Raw genomic sequence first — 18,286 nt, forward strand, 5'->3', positions numbered from 1 at the left:
TGTGCGTGCATGTGTGTGTGAGACTGATAATTGCTTGGTGAAATTTGCATTTGAGTTCAGAGATAGGAGCTGACATCTGTGAAAGCAGCAGGTAAAAGACGACTAGTGAATATGGATGACTCAGATATGCGCATGAACTTGTGGCTTTACAGTTATAGAAAATAAAAATACGTTTTCGGCTCAATTTGAATAATTGGAAATGAGGTAGAATTCCAAAGAGCGAGTTGTGATCTAGGACAAAGGAGCCCCTGGAATGAGTGACAGCTCGGTGAGCTAGAGTTGGGAAGAGGAATGAAACACAGCTATCAAGGTTACCTTCACGAAGGATCGCCTCTGGGGCCTGGGGGATCTCTTCTTACAGTGTCTCTGCTCTCCGTGTGTCTGTCTGTGTGTGTCTGTATATATGTTTATGCCTGTGTGTGGGTGTGTGTCTGTCTGTGTCTGTGTGTCCATCTGTGCATGTGTGTCTGTGTCCGTCTGTATTTCTCTCTGTGCATGTCTGTATGTGTTTGTGTCTGTATAGCTATGCTTCTGTGTGTCTGTGTCTTTATGTATGTCTATGCCTGTGTGTGTCTGTCTGTGTCTATGTGTGTCCATCTGTGTGTGTCTGTGTCCATCTGTATTTCTCTCTCTGTGTGTCTGTGTGTGTCTGTATATCTATGCCTCTGTGTGTCTGTCTGTGTGAATCTGTCTCTGGGTCTGTGTGTGTGTCTATGTATGAGTCTGTCCCTGGGTCTGTGTCTGTATGTCTATGCCTCTGTGTGTCTGTGTCTCTGTGTGTTTGTCCGTCTGTCTGTGTCGGTCTGTCCCTCTCACTGTCCTGGAGTAAACGGGCTGCTGCAGGAATTCTGGTCAGGCAGGTGGGCTAGGCTGGGCTGATGCTACATCTGGTTTCTGACCAGTGCAGAAATGCTACAAGCAGACAAAAATAGGTGAGGGGGTTTCCTCATGGTCATATCACACCTGTCACAAGGGTGGGGGAAGAGGAGGAGGAAGAGAGAGCTGGAAGTTCTGGAACTGTGCTTAATTTGGGGCTTATATCCTCTGCCCCACCCTTTCCCTAACCAACCACCCATGTATTTCTCGTTTTGCATTACTTTCATCCTGGCCAGTCTCCATGGGGTATTCCCAGAATTCTGAATGCTTCCTTTGACTTTCTCTTGTGCAGAAACCATTCCTCCTGGGAGTCATTATTACAGCTCCTGTTAATTTTCATGTTTGGTGTTCAATGTTGCAAAGGAGAGGAAATGAGGGAATATGGGTGGTGACTCAGGAAGCTGGGGAAATATCCCTTATTATGTCTAGAATTTTCCCCTTGAAATATTTACAAACTGGCCTCGAGCTGTTCTGGCCTTAATTTTCTGATTGCTATCTTTCCTTTGACCTCTCTCCTTCCATTTCTTTTTTTCCTTGCTTCTGCCTGGAGGGTCCCAAAGCTTCCCAAATCTGTTAGAGGTGACTGGTAACTCCCTTTATTGAAAGATTGCTCTTCAGCTGTTGGAGCTTGCTGCTGGCAATTGATTTCTCCTAACATCACTCCCAGAAGCAGAAGGGACTCGTATTGTCGGTAATAACTTTGAGTTTTTATAAAGGACACTGTCATAGACAATAATTTAAATAACTTTCCTAAGCCACTTTTCCTTCTTTTTCTTCCACTTTAACCATGTCTTGAATCTCCTTAATTTTTTCACCACCAACACAGGCATTTTCTTTCTTGAATAATGTACATATTTAAAATGTATAAAATGAAGAAAGGAACTTGAGATGAAAATAATCTGTCATCCCCCCTTCTAGAGATAACCATGGTTGAGAATTCACTTTTGGCTTTCCAGTCATTTGTCTTAAGCATGGATAGGTATTTATTACTTTTCTGAAAAAATGGGATCATATTGTAGGTGGTGTTTTGTAACCAATTTTCTTTTGTTTTAATTGTGGCAAAATATGCATAACAAAATTGTAACCAATTTTTAAAGTGTTCAATAACTATTAATATTTTTATTTTTGGAATAAATAAAAACAACTGAAAACAAATGTTTAGCAGAGGAGAAAAAGTCAAAATACTGTACTAAAAATATACATTCTTAAAAGAAACAACCTCATTTTGCATGGATACAAAGTCTTCGCTGTAACCAGTCTTTAAATTTAACATAATGTCACTTAGTTTTCTACAACATTGGTAATGTTTTGCAAACCTTTTAAAGTTACAGACCCCTCTCCTCAAAGGCAAGACAGATAGAAGCAGACCCGTACCATTGAGGCAGGAGTGGTGAGCCGAGGCCCATCCTCTCAAGGCCATGGTCCACACTTACCCTCCCCATAGCCTTGAGGACACCTAGGCGTCCCAGCTAGTCTCAGTAGTCAACTCCGAAAACACACAGCCCTACCTCATAGTGCCCTGATTGTTAATATCTTAGATTGCTCCAATTTTCTCAAAAATAAATAGTGGACATCCTTGAAATGCACTTTTGAGCGCATCTGCGATTACTTCCCTTGGATAAGTGCCTATAAGTCAAGTTACTGGGTTTAGAGTATGAGTGTTTTTTTTTTTTTTTAAAAAGACATATGATCCTTATTTCCAACTGGTCTTCCCCAAAGTGTGCTAACTCAGACTGCCACCAGTAGCATAGAAGAGGGCTCCATTCCCCATTCCCTGGGTAGAGTCTACCTTAAAAATTCAGTGTGTCCTGCAGTGTATCTCATTGTTTGCTATTTGCATCTCTGGTTACTACTAAGTGTATATTTTCATGTGTCTGTTGACCATATGTAGTTCTTCTTTGGTGAGCTATCTATTCATAACCTTTGCCCTTTAAATATAGATGTTTGTCCATGAATCACAGGGTAAGAACCCTTGGTCTATACAGTATGTGTACATTTTAAATGGGAGAGGAGGATTGTGGGCTGAGATTCTCATAGTCAGGTTTCAACACGAGAACTTGTTGGGAAAGGATAAAATTTTGGATTTTGATCTCTTATTATATGATATTGGATGTCTTCTCTGCTGTTTAGAAATGCTCCGTAATATTGATTAGCAGGTTAAAGCCAAGGGCTGCATTGTTTGGAGACATTTCTAGGGTTTTAGTTATCTTTATTATTTTAGTACTCAAACTGGAATGTGAGAGTTCAATCTTTTGGCTTATTACAAGCACACACTGTATAAAACATCTTCTACTTGAGAAGAACACGAAGTGCCCCTCTTGCATTTTGGCACTTATGTCATGAGTAATGTCAGTCTTACAAATAGCACTGTAGCTTTGGGTGTCTGTGCCTGGAAAGTACTTAAGACTTTTTTTTCTGTTTGTTTGCCAAGTGATGCTAAATCAATAATAATATTGATTTGAAAAGGAGAAAAAACATGCTGTGACTATTTGCAATGAAAATATAATGCAGCTTTAGAATAATATTGTTCAATATAATTGTATAAATAAAGTTGAAAGCATCTTTCTCCTTAACAGGAGGTTTTTCTGTTTCAAGAGAGGAAACTTTACATGGATCTTACTAATTAAAAAATATTTATGTGTTGAACTTGGGCAGGCAGGAAAACAAGATGTAAAATGTCGAGTTCTCTCTGTCTTTTCAACCTGAATGCCTCCAACAGCCACATCTAGGCTTTTGTGGATGTTGGAAGTGTCTGAAATAATTAATGTTGTACTCATATGTTGACTCATAAATCAGACCGTGGAAATACTCATCACAAAATGCAGAGTTGGGTATCAGTCTTGGAAAATTTTGACTTCATTTTAATCTTCCTATTGTGAACATCTATTTCATTCTGAAAACTCAGCATATTCTATTTCTTCCAAACATAGACACTACAAATAAGTATTTTGTATCTGTTTCTTTTCCTTCAAGGAGAACACAGTTCTTTGCCCATATCATCTAAGCTCCAAGACAAACGCCAGCCAAAATTGTTTGGTGTGTCCAGGAATGCCCACGATACACGATGCACACGACAACATGTATTGAATTCATATCTCTCATTTATAAGACGGGGTGTGAATTACACAGTGATGCTGTTAATTTTGGTTGAACCCCAGATATTACTGTGTGCTTTTTTTTCCCCTCCAATGTATCATGGAGCCTTAAAACAGAGTCTCCAGCATCTCCTTTCTGTATTTAACCTTTTGGGGGTGACTCTTATGGTCGTGCTGGGGTGGTTATAGCTGATTGGTCCAAATGAACATAGAGCAACAAAATAGCTCAGGAGGATAATCAATCCTGCAATTCTCTTCACCTGTTTTGGTGGCTGGGTAAAAATCTCATAAATTGCAGCTGGCGTGTGTGTTTTGTGTGTCTGTGTGGTGTGTATTTGATTGCAGTCAGTTGGAAAATTGATCCAGTGTGATGCATTGTTATCAACACGTCTCCTATGTGTGACCTAAACCACACCACTCGTTTGTCAGGCTCCCTAGCGTGCTCTGGGTTCAGAGCAAATTAACCTCCAAGTCAGAAACACCGAAGCTCTGTAGGAACTGAAGCTAAGACACTCTATTGGTGTGGGGGCAGGGAGAAGGTTTATCACTCGAGGACAAGGGCAAGTTGAGAAATTGTTCTACATCTCAGCCAGTTAATTATTGCAGCTTCCCACCATGTATGAAAGGAGTAAAATGAGAATAACATCAATAGTGATTATTTTCCTTCATTATTCCATCATTCACCTGCTGTTTACTGGGAACATTCCAGGGAGAAGAGATAAGCGGAGGCTAAGTTTTAAAAATCCGGAGTCTCAAAGCATGCTTGCTGTGTCTGTCTTTTTGGTGTGGAGGGGTCAGGGTGGGACAGGACTGTCACCAAATTTTTAGATCTGTTTTTAAGCTGTGAGGACAAATTTTATAAATATGAGCTGCTGCTGCTGCTTCTTTTAAAAAAATCCCTTTCTACTCTAAAAATAGTTTGCTGGGAAAAAGTTTGTGAATTGTTTATTAAAGAGAGACTCAGAAATTCAGCTGAGCATGTTTCCTTATAAATAAGGAAAAAAATTACCTCGCGGCTACTGTCTGAAAGCAGATGTGGCTTGTTGGAAAAGAAACAAGATTTCTGAGATGTTAACGTCAATGTCAGAACGTGGAAGAAAATTCAGAATTTTCCCTCTAGCCTGCTCTTTCAGACCCTCCAAATCCTACTCATTTCTTATGACCAAATTGGTATGTTATCCCTTTTGGGAAGGCATTTCATTCTCCCAGGCGGAATGAATGGCCCCCACTTGTGATCTCACCAGTACCCTTAGTCACACTTGACTCTCCTGTAACACTTTGTATTGTGTTATAATAATTGCTAACATTTACTGTAGGCCAGGCACTATTCTAGGCTCAGTTCATGTATTATTTTATTTAGGTGTCATAAGATAATGAATAATGACTCCCCAAAGGTGGCTACATCCTAATCCCCAGAACCTGTGAATGTGTTACATTATGTGGCAAAAGAGACTTTGCAGCTGTGATTAAGTTAGGGCTCTTAAGATAGGGAGATTATAATGACCATATAATGTCCTTATAAGAGGGAGGAATACAGGCATCAAAAATAAAAATAGATAAGTTGGACTACATAAAAATCAACAACTTACGTGCATCAAAGGACACAATCCACAGAGTGAAAAGAGAATGGGAGAAAATATTTGCAAATCATGCATCTGATAAGGGGTTAATATCCAGAATAATAAAGAGCTTCCAGGAACTGACAATAACAAGAAAAAAACCAAATAACCTGAGTAAAAATGGGCAAAGGAGCTGAATGGACATTTCTCCAAAGAAGATTTACAGTTGGTCAATAAGCATATGAAAAGATGCTTGACATGACTAATCATCAGGGAAATGCAAATCAAAACCACAATGAGATATCACCTCAAACCCATTAGAATGGCTACTATAAAAAAAGAAAATAACAAATGTTGGTGAGGATGCGGAGAAATTGGAACCTTTATGCACTGTTGTTGGAATATAAAATGGTGCAGTCACTAAGGAAAACAGTTTGGCAGTTCCTCAAAAAATTAAGAATAGAATTACCATATGATCCAGCAATTCTACTTCTGGATATACATCCAAAAGTATTGAAAGCAGAGTCTCAAAGACATATTGTACACCCATGTTCATAGCAGCATTATTCACAAGAGCCAAAAGGTGGAAGCAACCCAAATGTCCATCAATGGATGAATGAGTAAACAAAATGTGGTCTACCCATACAATAAAATATTCAGAAGAAGACACATGCTACACCATGGATGAACCCTGAGGACATTGTGCTAAGTGAAATAAGCCAGTCACAAAAAGGAAAATACTGTGTGATTTCATTTATATGAGGTATCTAGAGTAGTCAAACTCTTAGAGACAGAAAGCAGAAGGGTGGTTACCACGAGCTGGGGGAAGGGTGGAGTGGGGAGTTTTTTAAGGGGCACAGAGTTTCAGTTTTGCGAGATAAAAATTTCTGGAGAATGGTTACACAACAGTGTGACTGTACTTAACACTACTGAACTGTACACTTAGAAATGATTAAGATGATAAATTTTGTTATGTGTACTTTACCACCATTAAAATTTAAAAAAGAGGGAGGCGGGAGTTTCAGAGTCAGTAAAGATGGAAGCAGAGATCAGAGAAAGAGAGCTTTGACAATGCTGTGCTGCTGGCCTAAAGATGGAGAAAGGGGCCACAAGCCAAGGAGTGCAGGCAACCCCTAGAAGCTGGAAAAGGCAAGGAAACCTTCTCCCTTAGAGCTTCCAACAGGAACTCAGCCCTGCCAACACTTTGATTTTAGCCCAGTGAGACCATTTCTGGACTTCTGACCTCCAGAACTTTAAGAGAATAAATTTGTGTTGTTTAAAGTCACTAAGTTCTTGGTAATTTGTTAGAGCAGCAGTAAGAAACTAGTACAAGGACTAATCAGTTCAGGGAGGTTAGTACCTTCTGTGAGGTCACTCAGTGACTGGAAGTCTGATTAAGAGCCAGTGCACGTGCCCACTCTACTTGAAGTTCCAGCCTTGCTACGTGGCGAGGCCTAGAGAGCAGGGGCCATCTTGAACCCACTGCATGACATAGCGCCTGGCACATAATTGGGTCTTCATAACTTTGCCAAAATGCTTGAACGATGATGTTCTATATCTTTTCTTCTGTTCCCCTGCTGCTCTGTCCTGGAAGCCATAGGGTTAAATCTAGGAAAGAGGTTTTTTAGAAAACATTTCCCTTCCCTGTCATTGTAGGGTGGGTGAGGAGTAGTGTCCTTGAGGTTTTAGTGTCACTTGTGGGGGCCTCTGGGTCTTTGTTGCCTGGTCCCATCCCGGAGTGGGGCAGGCGAGCTTACAGAATGTCAACCAGGGGGCAGAGTCAGGAGGAAATGAGGAAATACTGTGAAATACTTACTCATCCTCAAACCTAAGCTTTGGAAACCAGGCACCTAAAATCAGGGCTTTGTAATTCACAGAATGAGTTATTCTAAGTTGGGTTTCTGGATCTTTCTTTCTTCTTTGGGGGGTGGGTGGGGAGTGGCAGGCCTTCCAATAATATGCATTAACCTTTGCCATAAAATTATTAGAAAAAAATGGGTATTTTGTTTCTTTTTAAATAATTTTTGAGTGAAGAGGTCCTTTGCAATAAGGTCACAAATTTCGGAAGACCTCAGAGAAAAGATTGATGGATTTTGCTACATAAAATTATGGCAACTAGACTTTTGGTGGTGAACACGATGTAGTCTACACAGAAGTCGAAATATAACGATGTACACACACACACGCGCGCGCAAAATGAGAAACTTCTGTATGGAAACAAATAGAATTGATAGATTAAATAAACAAATGACCAACAGGAGAAAAATTCTGCAACGTATGTGAAAGACCAAGGGATAATCCTTTAATATTCAAAGAGCTCTTAGAAATGAAAGGGAAAAAGGCAAAGTGCTCTGTAGGAGAACTGACAAAGGACACAAGCAAGCAGATCACAGAAGAAAGTCACATGGGTGGTAAGCATATGAAGAGCTGATCAATCTTATTTTTACTAATTAAACAAATGTAAATTAAATATCATTTTCTCTTATCAGATTGGCAAAAATTAAGACGTATAAGATACCCAATATGGGAAACCAGCACTCTTTCATGCTATTCGTGGGAGTGTAATTGAAACAAACTGTTTGGAGGCCAATTTTGCATTATCTGTTAAAACTAAGGATGCACCAAGTGTTTGACCCAGAAATTTCACTTTTGGGAATTTGTCCCCCAGTTACACTTGTGTATACATGCAGAGTTATAGACACAGTGATGCTCAGTGTAGTATTGTTTGTAACTGCTGAAGACTTGAAGCAATTGGATGGTTTCATGTGGGTTATAGTCTGGAGGGAAGAGGACTGTCTGTCCTCAGGCCCAGATTAAAATAAGTTATCCATTTAACCAGCCAAGGATCCAGAAACTTAGCAGGAGGATGGCCTCGGGGCAGGAGCAGATGAAGTGTATATTGAGGTGTATTTCGTCTACCAGTCTGCATCCCCTGTGTCCCAATGTTCTACACGGCAGCAGAGATTCTTCCAGATCTCAGAAACAACCAGAGTTTGCTGTGCCACAAGTCTTTTCTCCACCAGCATTCCAGAAGAGCCAGGAATGACAGCTGGTGTACTTTATGGTATGGTGACAAGCATGTGGCTCCCTGGTTCTTGATCCAAATTCCACTTCAGCAAGACCATGTGTTCATTTGGGGGAGTGGAAGGCAGAGGCAGTGTCCACATGTCCCTGAAGGAGGTATCTCTGCTCTGGTTTTCCACCATCCCATTTTTCCTGGATCCCCCCGCCCCCAGCTCTGATTTAGCGCCCTTTAATCTGGGTGATTTTGATTGGTCAGACTTCCATGTTCCAAAATCTCCTTTCCCACACAACCAGATCGTCCAATCTTATACAGGTTGCATTCTGTGCAGCTGTGAGGAAGAGGGGCAGAACTCTAGCTGATAGGAGAAGATCTCCAAGATACATTGTAAAAGGAAAGAAAGCAAGATGCAGAACACCACATGTTGTATAAATCTATTTATGTTAAAAACAAGTAGGGACACACACACACACACACACACACACACACACACACACACTCACTATTCATTAATGGTTCCTAGGGGAGGAGGAATGGGATTTCCTTGGGGAGTGGGTACACCTTTACCTTTTGCTTTATACTCTCTTTTACTATTTATGTTTTTGGAACAAGCGTGTATGCTTTTAAAATTGTTAATTTTTTAAATCAAAGTTTTATATATATACATTTTATATATATATATATAATATACGTGTGTGTATATATGTGTGTGTGTATATATGTGTTTTAAAACTCCTGTAGTGCTACAAGATGTATGAGTATCCAGCAGCAACTTGTCCCTTCTCATGTCCTTGTCTTACTTCTAGGAGACAATCACTTTTTAGTTCAAGCTGTTGCTTCTAGTATTCGCTGCTGTACTTCTGAATAATATACATTGCTACCGTCTCTTGGTTTGTCACTTCTAGACGTTATCTGTTACCTATTATTGGTAGTTGCGGATTTTAGCTCACTTACCCCCGCATACCCTATCCTCCCTATATGTGCTCATATCTCAGGTTTTGGTTTAATCTATATTCAATGTTTTAATTACCATAGCAATGTTGTTATTGAGCATTGAAGCAAGAACATACTATAATTAATTTCCTTATGTAACTTTTTCTTTTCCCTTGAGATAATAATTCTCTTTGTTATTTGTTGAGTTATCCTAGGACATCCAAATCTTCTTATACCTTGAACTACACAGTTCTATAAAATGCCTCTTAATCTCTCCCTCTCTCCCTCTCAGTCTCCCCTTCCCCCTCTTCTCTCCTGGAAAAATACCAGCGCCTTCCAACATGAACTGGTTGCTCTTGAAGCTGCTGACCCACGGTCAGCCCAGAAATCCACATCTCCTCTCTCTCATTGTTAATTACCTTCACTCTCTTGTTTTATTCGCTTTATTTCATAGAATATACCTTCTAGTAGCTTTCTGAGAGAGAGTGCATGGAAGTAAATTTTTGGAGACTTCTGCCAGACCAACGACACTAGGAGTTGTTATACTAGGAAGTTTTTCCCTTTTAATACTCACCCCCCCTTCAGTCCCTGGCCCATGTCTGTGGGCAGATGGGCTTCCCACTCCTGCTGATGGAGCCTGACAACCCTGGGACCCAGAGGCTGTGCCTTCATTCACAAGGTCTCATTTGATCTTCAAAATGTTTTAATCTCCCATTTTACAACTAACAAAAGTGAGGCACCAAGAGCACCCTCTCAGCAGTGTCAGAGCTAGAACTTGAGCTGAAGTGTCAGCTGCCTGAGCCAATGCTGCTGCCTTTCAAAACCCAGCTGCTCTTTCTGGGAACGAGAACTAATGGTAGCGGGCCCTGAGTGATAAGTGCCAAATGCGTGGTCATGGCTGCAGGGTGAGTCTAATTATGAGTGCCCGCCTGGGTCTGGTTCCTGATGACTTCAGCTCCAGTTAGCCATCCTTTGCTGGAAGTGTCTTCCAGTCTTATTCACTGTGCATGTGTCTGTGTGAGTGTGTGTGTGATTTACAGTTATGCTTCTAGCTCCTTGTGATAATTAAAATGCTCTGTCTCTCTTTCCTATAAGCTCGATATGATTATTTTCATTGCTACAGTATCTGGTTCCAAGCAATGTAAGAATTTCACCCCCCTCTTCCCACTCCTTTTGTGATATGAAATGCCTCATTACTTAGCAGTTTTCTGCTGACTGTACAGTTTAGCATTTGATCTTTTTGTTAACCACGGTCAGGTGACCACACATAGGGTAATTAGATTAACCTGCCCCTCCTCTTCTTTACTGAAACAATATAAAATGTGGTATTCTGTTGGCACATGCTTTCCTTAGATTAATGATCTTGGAGTTGCTGTGTGGAAATTTGCATAGCTCCCTACAGCTCTGAGAAATGAAAATGCCCAGCTGTTTAAAAGCTTTAATCAAGAAATGAGCATGAAATGGTATTGTTTTGTCACGGGCTTGGAAAAATTTATTCTTGACAATCAAGTTATCCTGGATGGAAATGTATATAAACATTCTTTCAACAACCAGTAAACAGGTGCTGTCTTGTTGGTAAAAATTCAAGAATTTACTTGGAGGCATTCAAATCAAATATTCAAATCATTGGCCCTTATACTGGTCACTTCTGGAAGTTTATTCTATGGTCATTTTCCTTGTCTCTCCTCTTTTAAATGACAGTTTATGAAAGTTGTCCTTTCGGAACAAGTGAAGAGCAGTGTTGGGAGGTATAGGTTGTGTGAGCGGAACGTGGTGTGACCGCCAGGAGTGGGGCCAGCGACGGGACTGCCTGGGCTTCAGTCCTCACTCTGCCCTTTCTTGCCTCTTCCCCTCTTGGGACCCACTTCCCCCATCTGTCAAAGAGAGATAATAATGTTCCCTACTTCATAGTGTGGCTCTGAGCTTTCGATGAGTTACTCCCTGTAAACCCTTAGAACAGTACCTTGCTCACGGTGTACTCTTCATAATTGCAAGCTAATTCCATATTTTTTAGAAGACCTAGGAAAATGAAGAATGTATTTGGTTTCTTTTTATATTTAAAAGATCCTAGTGAATTTACATTTTTTCCATTAGATTATTAGTCTTAGAAGCAGTTGTGACTGTAAAAATTAACATTGAGTTAAACACACACACTGCTTTCATTTCTATCTGGCACACAGTAGGTACTCAAATGTCTGTTAAAAGAATGATAGAGCTAATGATAGCGGCTGACATTTGTTGAGCGCCTGCTGGCCGACATTTATTGAGTGTCTGGAGATGAAAGATGAGGGAGACTATTCCTCATCCCCGAGGCACTCAGAGAGTAGCTGAGAGAGAGACTTGGGGACTTGTGCTTAGAGTACAGGGGTCGGTGTTGTGACAGAGATTCCAACGAAGGGCCACAGAGCACAGGCTCTTAATCATCAAAGCTCTTAAAAAGACGGCAGAAATGGCTATCGGACCCTGGATGTCCCTTCCTCTTTTTTTCTCCAAGAGCAAGCTGTTTACCTAGCACAAGATCCAGCTGTTCCTGTGTTTCAGGTAGTACTGCTTCATGGAGTAGGTATGAAGTTATCAGAAACGTTTTACCATTTTTCCAGAAGAGACTGATGGAGAAAGTGCCCACTCCTTAGGGAGCTCAATTTGAGATCGTGTAATTAACCTTTTTGAGCATAATTAACCAATCTCAAACTGTTTAACTCTTGTTACTTGCACTTTGGGCCCCGAAGCAAACTGTATTCTCCCCACAATAAAACTACAAGTGAGATTTAATATTGCCTCTTTCTTTTCATTGTTAATGTATTTTATTTTATTTATTTATTTTTATTGCAGTAACATTGGTTTATAACATTGTATAAATTTCAGGTGTACAGCATTATACTTCTATTTGTGCATAGATTATATCATGTTCACCACCCAAATACTAATTACAATCCATCAGCACACACATGTACCTAATCATCCCTTTTTTTTTTAAAGATTTTATTTATTTATTTATTTTCCCCCAAAGCCCCAGTAGATAGTTGTATGTCATAGCTGCACATCCTTTCAGTTGCTGTACGTGGGACACGGCCTCAGCATGGCTGGAGAAGCGGTGCGTCGGTGCGCACCCGGGATCCGAACCTGGGCCGCCAGCAGCGGAGCGCGCGCACGTAACCGCTAAGCCACAGGGCCGGCCTAATCATCCCTTTCAATATTGCCTCTTTATATGCATTTTATTTGTTTTTCTGGGTTGTTGTCATGCCATCAGTCATACTTGTATTTCAACAATTTTGAATTTTGTATCATATAATTGCAACAATTGATTATTGGGCCTGATTGCGCATGATTTCCTCCACATCTTAACTTTCCTATCTCCCCTGCTTGATGAAATAAATGGGCTGAAGAGCTTTCTTTTAAGCTTTGTATATGTTCGTATATACTGCCATCACTGTGACTGGTTGCGTTGGGATCTTTAAAACTGGCAGTGGAAATGATATAACCAAACTATATGAGGGGCCAGTGTCACCTTCTTCCTTGTTTGCAGAAACAGTAGCAGTCAATAGTCTAATGACTGGGAAATAGTTAACACATTTCAATTATTAATTTTTAAATCAATTTCAATTTTGTATAGCTAACACAGGCTCATGGTACCAATTAAAAGGGACAAAATATATACTTTCCCTGTCTCTCAACCACCCTGTTCCCTTCCCTTGAGGCAACCTCAGTTATCAGTTTGTTGTTCTGTATTACACAATAATGCATGCACACAAATTCACACAAATGCTAGGCTTTTCTACCTAGCACTGTGTCTTGGCAATTATCCTTATTGGTACTTACAGACCAGCCTCATTCTTGAAGAGAGTTGCATGGTGTAGATTTACCGTAGTTCATGTAACCAGTTCTCTATTGACACACGTTTATATTCTTTCAGTCTTTTGCTAATTTAAGCAATGCCGCAACAATTAATCTTGTACATGTGCTGTTTTGCACATGTGCAAGTATATTTGTAGTTTAAATTCCTAGAAGTGGAAATACTGAGTCAGAAGGTGTAGGCATTTAAATTTCTGATAGATAATTGACACATTGCTTCCCACAGAGGTTGTACCGATTTATATATCATTTTAGACTCTCATTGGAAAGTATGAGAAGGCATCCTTCTCTACACCATTGCCAAAATTATATTATCCATTTTTTGATTGTTGCCAATCTGACAGATAAAATATATCTTGCATTGGTAGAACTAATAAATTCACTGAGTATTGGAGAGTTCTATTGAGAAACTTTATGGTATTTAATATCAAGAAAAATGATATCTCATTGTTTAAAATTATATACTATTATATATTATGTAATAAAAATTATGTACATCCCTCCCTATCTAGACTGTCAACTTCTGGAGAGTTTCGTGCTTGCTATCCATATCTCTCATACTTACTCTTTGCATGAATACCAGCTGTGTGCCAGGCACTGCTATACTTGCCATGAAAACAGAGACAGTGTTCTGAAAGAGCCCAGGCTCTGGCGAGAGGACTTGTGTACACATTGTAATACAATAGGTGTAAATGCTACAATTTTAGTTGTAAGAAGATAGCCCAAAGGATTCAGGGTCCTTCTGTGTAGTGAGCACTGCGCAGATATTGTTAAATGAATCCCACTGTAATTTGCATTTCTCTTATGAATGTGGTTAAGGATCTTTTCATATGTTTGAGTCATTTTTTTCTGATTTGTCCCTTGGTTTTCTTGTTGGGTTATTGATCTCTCTGCTGATACTTTGTAGAGAGAGTTCTTTCTGTATGATAGGCTATATTCTCCCACTTTGACTTTTGTCTTTGTTGATGAATTTTCTTTCTTTTTTTTTGCTATGTTGTATTTATAGTTTTCTGTAATTAATCAGTGCTTTCTTTTGTGGCTTCTGGATTCTGTGTCAGTGTCAAATAGTCTTTCCCACTCAGAGATTGTAAAATCTTTCTCTCATGTTTTCTTCTAGTGCTTTTAAGATTTAATTTTTAAGTGAGTAAATTTATTTCTAATATCTGATATTCCCAGTCTAATAAAGAAATAAGTATTTCTTGTTTAAAATGAATGAGGCACTGTGTGAATTTTCTTACTGCATCTTCTTCCTACCGCTTGTAAGCCAGATCTGCATCCTGTGAGGTGAGAAGTTGATTGTGATCCAGTGAACACTGGTTGTGTTGTTGTACGAATGATAAAGATTTCCATGTGGTCCTAGCTTTGGGCTGAATTGGAAATACTCCTCCTCATCAGTGGATAGTTGTCCTGCCCATAACATTCTGCTAAATTGGCCATTCATTTGACGAATACTTATTATGTGCCCACTAAAGCATGTCCAAACAGCTGAATGGTATTGACAGCCTTTGATCCAATGGTAGTAACCTAGATGGTTAGCAGGGCATGGGCAGATATAAAGGCACCGACTGTCATGCGGGTAATTGTGTTGTACATCAGGAAGCGATGTTATCTCTTCAGGACACGAAGGTGGCCGTTCTCGTCTTTGTCCAGTATTGAGCACTTGCTGAGTACTTTGCAGCATTCATTTCTGTCCTGCGGGTCAAGAGCTTCTTGCCTGGGCTTGTGTTATCAGTGGTTCTTGGGAGATAATACTGCAAATATATGGTATTGCAAATATGCAGTTGAAACATCTTACATAGAAACGTGACAGTAGGTATACTGTTATTTAAAAAAATCTTGTTAGCTTGGAGCTGAAAATATGTTAGGTATATTTATGATGATATGTCAGAGCACTTTTCTAAGTGGCGGCATATTTTGTAAATATAGGAAAGCCGTTGTGGTATGAGACGTCAGCATGGTTTCACTGTCTAATTTTTAAGGGAAATTATGAAATATTTCAAGCACTGGAAAAAGAAACTGAATAACAAATAACCAGTATGCCCACTACCCTGCTCTATCAAATCCTCATATTTTCCCACATCTGCTTCAGATATTTAATATATATATATTATTTTTTTCTTTAAAATTCTCTCTAACGAAGTTGGTGCATTTCATGGTGCAACAGCATGGGTATTTTTTTAAATTGTGATAATGAGATATATTATTTTAAAGAAATGGAATCTTACAGATACAGCTGAAGCTCCCCGGGTGCTCTGCTCTTGCTTTCAGGATACTTGCTGTGTCTTTCCAGGTGTTTGAGACTGACCCGCCTTTTTTTGTGTGTTTGTGAGGAAGATTAGCCCTGAGATAACATCTGTTGCCAATCCTCCTCTTTTTTTTGCTGAGGAAGATTAGCCCTGGGCTAACATCCATGCCGATCTTCCTCCACTTTATATGTGGGATGCCTGCCGCAGCATGGCTTGGTAAGCAGTACATAGGTCCACGCCCGGGATCTGAACTTGCGAACCCTGGGCCGCCAAAGCGGAGCGTGTGAACTTAACCGCTACACCACCTGGCCAGCCCCGAGACTGACTCGCCTTTTGTGAAGGGAGCCAAATGCTGGGAAAGCACAGTGTCTGTGAGCAGGGAAGATTCATGAGGCAGCTGCTCCTCACACTTGCCTTTTGCGTGGGGGGTGGGCAGGAAGATATCATGCATGTTGGGGGGGGGGCAATATGCTATCCTAGGCTTCTGTATCTATTCAAAACTCTCTTGATCAGTAGATTTGGTGTAAGGGTTTGTTTTTAGTGATTTCCTTTTATCTCCTGCCAGTGGTAATTTTGCAAAAAAAAAAGGTTTTCCATGAACTAGCATAGGAGGCACAACTGTGATCCCATAGCCACATCTGGCTCTAAAGGAAGCCTTACCTCCAGAAAAGAGGCAGACCAGGTTTGAGGGCAGGCTGACAAATGATGCCTCTTTTCTCTGTCCTGCTTCTGCCCTGAGCTGAGGGGACCCTGCCCAGCCTCACTCTAATGCAGAGGGAAGCCCAGGGACCAGCATCTCTGGCAGGTCAGGGCAGCACTGAGCTCCCTCTGGTGTCAGTGGCACCAGCCTGCTCTGTGTGCCTGTTCTGTTGGTAGCAGGAGAGAAGGAAATATTGCAAGAGGTGAGGAAAGCAGCTGAGTGGAGAGGAAGGACGCTGTGGAGGGAGCAGATCCATTCAGGTAATTGTGTCAATTAGATGAGATGTCGCTTGGATCACCCAATTGGTAGGGCACATCCTGGCACATTCTGACCATTCATCCCCTTAATGTTGATCCCAGAAAGCTTTCCACCCCCTGAGATGAATATTAAAACACCCAAGCACTAGCTTTTCAAGTTTTTGACCTTCTAGGACAAAATATTAGCACATTTTGATTTAAAAGAATGTGTCTTCTTTTGGTTTAAGCATTTATGTTGTTCTTTTAAATGGAAATAGCATACAGTGAAGTGCAGAGATCTTAGAAATACTATTCAATTAATTTTTTAGGTGTGTGTACACCTGTGTAACCATCACCCAGACCAAACTATAGAACGTTTTCATCCTTCCAGTAGGCTCCCTTGTACCCCTCCCAGTCAGTACCTTCCCAAGAGTAGCTGCTAGTCTGAAATCTCTCACCATTGATTAATTCTGCCTGTTGATAAACGTCATATAGATAGAATCATACAGTATGTGATCTTTGGGGTCTGGCTTCTTTCATTCAACATTCTGACTGTGAAGTTCATGTGTGTTGTTAGGTGTAGTTCTTTTTTATAGCATTTGATATTTAATGATGACATTAATAATGACGATAAATGATCAATTTGTATACTACTCTCCAATTCATTAGTTGATTCTGATGACACCTCTGTGATGGTGCCAAAGAATTTAGCATTTGACTTAGAGATGACAAAAGGCTCTCAGTTTTGCCCCCAATGTCACCCACCTGATAAATGATGGTGCCAGGACTAGTTCTGGTTTTTTGACTCACAGCATCATTCTCTCCTTTCACCGTGAAGCCTGTGTCTTGACCTGTGTCCAGGTTGGTAGAAGACAAAGGATGAGAGGAGGGAGGGGCCCCCCAACTGGACCTTTGTTGGCATTTTACTGTGTAGTATTTTGGTTAATTGAAAGAAATTAAGGTTCGACCCAGCCAAACCCCCAGCAGCTGTATAGTATGTAATGAATGGGGAGGGAGAGGAGAAAAGAGGTAGCCTGCTTGGCTCAGCAGCCAGCCACATCCAGGCAACTCCACTTATCAGAAAGCAGACTATGCTAGTTTAGCTCCCAGTTGCATACAGATTATGCATTTGCCCAGTGAGGCTGCTGTTTGCAGGCTGCTAAATGCGTCATGGAGAATTTTTGCTAGAGTGGCATTATTGGGGCTTTTTGGCCTCCAGATGTGGGTGAGCCGTCTCAGCCTCTGATTAGCATAGTGCTTTGGGAAGCAGGAATGGTGCGAGTTCTCCTCTCACTTCACTCAGATGGTCCTTGTGACACAGATGTTGTTGCAGCATCGATATCTTATTGATGGCCTCAATTTTACTGTATGTGCCGAGTTTCCATTGTTAAGGCATCAGATTTGAGATAAAGAGAAGCTGGATTTTCTTTGCCTCCTAAAGAGGTTTGCCAATACCCTGACTATTCTGTAGTGTCTTTAAGGAAGTACAATCATTGCTGACTTATATATGTGGGCATGTATGAATTTCTATAAGCCCCCACGGCCCAAAGTTCTGGCCCAGGGTGTGGCCTCTACCACTGGGATAGTAGGATCCAGGTTCTTAACAAATGGTTAAAAATATAGGCTAGTGGTCAAAAAGCTGAGATTGAGGGTTGGGGGCTAGGAACACTCAGACCCAGGAAATCCCTAGTCCCAGGACCTGGATCAGAACCTCGGAGAGCTCCAGGTATATGGATGCTGGCAGCTGTAGGCAGGCAGGAGTTAGTC

The 18,286-nt window shown here is 40.7% G+C and overlaps 1 protein-coding gene across 3 annotated transcripts in view; it reads left to right on the plus strand.

Moving 5' to 3' along the window:
- SH3KBP1 (SH3 domain containing kinase binding protein 1) overlaps nucleotides 1-18,286 on the plus strand; it is a 326,276-nt gene that overhangs the window by 101,989 nt on the left and 206,001 nt on the right. The gene's annotated exons all lie outside the window — the stretch shown is intronic.

This window comes from Ceratotherium simum, chromosome X (assembly GCF_057802395.1).
Source record: "Ceratotherium simum simum isolate JZ-2026a chromosome X, ASM5780239v1, whole genome shotgun sequence".
NCBI lineage: Eukaryota > Metazoa > Chordata > Mammalia > Perissodactyla > Rhinocerotidae > Ceratotherium > Ceratotherium simum.